This window comes from Priapulus caudatus, unplaced genomic scaffold (genome assembly GCF_000485595.1).
Source record: "Priapulus caudatus unplaced genomic scaffold, Priapulus_caudatus-5.0.1 Scaffold757, whole genome shotgun sequence".
In the NCBI taxonomy this organism is placed as follows: Eukaryota; Metazoa; Priapulida; class Priapulimorpha; order Priapulimorphida; family Priapulidae; genus Priapulus; species Priapulus caudatus.
Genome location: NW_014577818.1, coordinates 94,617 through 99,083, shown reverse-complemented (window position 1 = coordinate 99,083; position 4,467 = coordinate 94,617). Strand labels below are relative to the sequence as shown.

The following is a 4,467-nucleotide window of genomic DNA, read 5'->3' as shown; positions in this document are numbered from 1 at the left end:
CGCAGGGTGCGCGTGTCCACTCGTGCATGTGCGCGTGTGTCTGCGCGCGCGTGTGCGTTCTAGGAAGAAAGCTGAATGAATTGCCCATCTCACCGCTCTCGCTATATAGGTGCACGGAGGCGCACGCACACCCGCCTACTTCTCCGGCGGCGAAAATACCAGTTTAGTTGCTGGCCATTCGAGCGGCGGGCGGTGAGGCTAGAGCGTCTACAATGCTGTGCACTTCCCCGCACTGATGGATCACCGTCATTAAGGGGGGCAGGTCCTAATAAGTGGGTTGTAACGGGTAGTTAGCAGCGAAACAACGACACCGTGAACCGCCGCGGTCGTCGCCGCCGCCGCCACTGCCTCCTCCTCCTACGGGAGCTATCGCTGACACGCAGCTCGTTGATCGATCGACGGGGCGAGAAAGCAGGTCGACATGGTTGACAGTGGGTGGGAGATGCCCCCCTTCCGTGACACCTCCACTCACACCCCGAGGCCTGACCCTGCTCCGGCCAGATATCGTGGAAAGTTTAGATGCCTGCGAGAGACGGCGTGTCACGGTGTACTAGTATGCCGTTAGTAACCATGCGGTTCAGCGAAGCATTTTTTTTTCGTCGACCAAGGTGGGCATATATTATAACACGTCTATTCTACAGGTATACTTTACATATATTATACATCTATCGTATATATATTTATTAAGCGTCAAACACACAATGGTGCGTACAAAATATAGTAGTGGTGGAGTCATAGTAATGTAGTGGACTTATGGGACAATTTGTGTTACAAATCCTAGCGCAAATCATATTGTACAAGTCTTCTCTTGATATTTTTGTACCCCGTTGTGCCATCTTGGGATTCTTACACCAGCTCTGGGTTTGATGGCCCATTTAACGATATCAAGTACAGAACCTCATAAAATATACGACAGACATAAAATGATAATAAAATTAAATTCATAAACGTTAATTTTAGACGAGCAATATACGCAGCTTGTTTAAAAACGCGAGCTCGGTCGCTCTGAGGATTTTTATGTGTCTATATGTGGCGTATATCATCAACGTGTGCAGCCTTCGTGGCATGTCCTCTCCTCCTCTTCTTCTACTTTTCTTTCCCCCTCTTCCTCCTTTTCTCCCCTCCTCCTCTCCTTCTACTTTTCTCCCCCTTCTCCCTCCTCTCCTTCCCCTCCTCCCTGTTTCCCCTTATCTTATCTTCCTCCCCTCCTCCTCTGCACCCTCCTCCCTTTCCTCTTGCTCTTCCTTCCTTACCCCGGCACAGCTCTACATTATGTCAGCCGACGCGAAACAGAGTAAAAACGACGAGTAGATTGGCCGCCGACGTAGGTGTCAGTACTCGTCGACAGAGCGTCGCGATGCGCGCGCACCCCGCGCAGCTGCCATGCCTACAGAGACCGACTACTCTAGCTAGCTCTATAGAAATCGCCTACAGAGAGGCTCTATCACGACAGGCGTCCATGCTATCGTATTAGACGCACTACTTATGGGCTCGTACTTCAAAGAGACGGACATTTTTTTATGTTTTTTATTACGAGCGATACATGGCGTTCGCTCGCTGCATGTATAGCGAAGGTTCTGCGTAATACAAAAACACGGAGAGTAGGTGCATGAGGATCAGAGGGAGGCAGCACTCGCCATTTATGCTGGAAGCTGGAATGATTAGGGAATCGCGTTACGCTGTGGCTCCCCGCTCTCTGCGTTGTTCGCCGCCTCGTGTTGGATAGTACGCACCGCGGCGGTACTGCATAAAAGAATCTACGACGATTGTCACATGCTTGAAGCGATGAATGGTCTCCACTCTGTCATCACGCATTTGAAGTGTTCGCTCGTTCATTCATTCGTTTGTTGGTTCGTTCGTTCGTTTGTTCGGTCATTCGTTTGTTCGTTCGTTCGTTTGTTCGGTCATTCGTTTGTTCGTTCGTTCGTTTGTTCGGTCATTCGTTTGTTCGTTCGTTCGCTCACTCATTCGTTCGTTTGTTCGTTCGTTCGTTGGTTTATTCGTTTGTTTGTTCGTTCATTCGTTCGGTCATTCGTTCATTCGTTCATTCGTTCATTCGTTAATTCGTTCTTTCGTTCGTTCTTTTGTTTGTTCGGCGTTTCATTCATTCAGCCTGATTACGTAACAGTAATGACGTGACACGCGCGACTAGTTCTTGACGTTGACACTGCTCATTAGAAGATGTCCACGAAACTGTTTCTAGTTAACGTGAGCGCTTGTTGTAATTGCGTCATGAAAATTAACTATGAAATCGACCTGGCTGTGTAAACCAATTCACACTGCGCAATTGACGTGTTTCTTCCCACATGTAATGATTGCTGTTATTGGAGCAGCAGCTCTACAACAGTTAGTAGTGTAGAGATGAATGAGTACACACGTGTATTTACTCAATTATTATTTGTATTTAACGACAATTATGTTTACGCTTTTAACGGGTTATTTAATGTGCAAGAAAGCTTGTGTCAACGTATCATCAGCGCTGTTAATCCCGTTATCACTATTAGACGGCTTCTCACTCTGCATGTTGTCCTAATTGGAATATCAAAATAGTCTCTCTGCGTGAAGGCACTCGAGGCAGGCGAAGCGACAGATACAAACTAGTGCTGCCCTCTAGTGAATACCTAGGTTTACACATTCTTACCGTCCTTGTTCCGACCAGCATTTCAACATTTGTCGCAGTATTTTAGCTGATTTACTGTCACCACATAACGGAGAGCCGGCCTATTACCTAGCTAAGGTAACCAATGACCCCTTAATAAATATTACTATAATGAAGTAAAAAAAAATGCAATTACCCGAATGTTTTCACGATAGAACAGCCGATTATTGCATACATTTTTCGAACCAACGAGAATCATTAAATTTAGAAAAATTACCTGAAATACCAAACGCCATCCTAAAGACTTACCCGCCATCAATTACCAACAATTACCAGCTATTTTACACGCGTCATATCTATGAACAAGGAACCAGCGTGCAAACCGGCGCCATCGCTTTGGTAAAATTGAAGCAGGCGACAGATATCCACATCCAAGTGTGGTTTTCCCTCGCCGATGGCCTCTAGCCCCCTTCAGCTCACTCCGACAATAACCCTTCCGCGACCGAAAATAGTTCTTACGTATTTTAGTAATGCTAAAACACGTTACCATGGTATATACCGATTGTATTACCCATAGGCATAGGTATAGCATGAATAAGGAAAAAACAAGCCAAGCGCCAGTGCAGCACTCGGTAAGTTATTAGTAGCACGTTATATAGTGTTGCCGGCGTTATATTTGTATGGCGGGGGCCACACGGCCTCCTATATAGAATTGTAATAATAGTGTATTATGGGTAATTATTATGTAATAATATGTATTATTATGTATTATGTATTATGTATTATGTATTATGTATTATTATGTAATAATAGTGTATAATAGTGTATGATGGGGGCCCAAGACCACATTATATAGTATTTGTATGACGGGGGCCTAATGCCATCCATATAGTATTGTGTGGTAAGCTTTGGTTGTAAGCTATACTGCTTCCAGCAAAGAAAAATAGGCTGCATCACTTGCACAGTATATTATTGCGCTAGCGGAGCCCTAGTGGCTTAAGGCCACACTTGGATGTGGATATCTGTCGCCTGCATACGCAGCGGGAACCTTAAATGCAAGGTCTTCCTCCTATTTCTTAAATGATGTCTACTGATGGAATATTATCATATAAATCTATGCTAGGATAACTGCTAAATCTTTGCAAAATACGATTTCTTACTAGAGATATTGCGCATGCGCGCGTACCGTGTTAGGTGTGCAGTGCCGTCTGAGGCAAACTTCATAATATAGCTTGCTGAGGGGGAGAAGGGGTGGGAGACTGAGGAAATCCGGCAGGGAAGATAGCTGGGGCGATAGAAGAAGAAGGAGGCTGAGCGAGGGACAGGGGAGGCAAGGGGAAGACGCGAGGGCATAAAGTAGGTGTTTTGTAATATAATGTAATAACATAAAGTACATGCTAGAGCGCTCTCCTAATTATAAACACAGGTCTACTGATAAAAGTTTATTAGGGAAATCTATGCTGAGATACCCCCTAACCATTTTAAATGCATATTCATCACAAAATATAACTCCTCTGGTGAGATATTGCGCATGCGCTAACACACTAACGTAGCCAGATTGTGTACTGGCTGGTATACGAAGCGGGGACCTTACATGCACGGTCATCATCCTATTTCTTAAATGATGTCTACTGATAAAATGTTATTATATTAATCTATGCTGAGATACCCCCTAACCAATTTAAATGCATATTCATCACAAAATATAACTCCTCTGGTGAGATATTGCGCATGCGCTAACACACTAACGTAGCCAGATTGTGTACTGGCTGGTATACCCAGCTGGGACCTTACATGCAAGGTCTTCCTCCTATTTCTTAAATGATGTCTACTGATAAAATGTTATTATATTAATCTATGCTGAGATA

At 44.6% G+C, this 4,467-nt stretch overlaps 1 protein-coding gene across 1 annotated transcript in view; it reads left to right on the top strand.

Annotated features, from left to right (window-relative positions):
• Positions 1 to 474: 474 nt before the first annotated feature.
• The window catches only part of LOC106813340 (lysosomal alpha-mannosidase-like), a 28,573-nt gene continuing 24,580 nt past the window's right edge, over positions 475 to 4,467 (top strand). The window contains exon 1 of the mRNA XM_014817467.1: positions 475 to 608. The gene's annotated coding sequence lies outside the window, so the exon portion shown is untranslated. The remainder of the gene's footprint in view (positions 609 to 4,467) is intronic.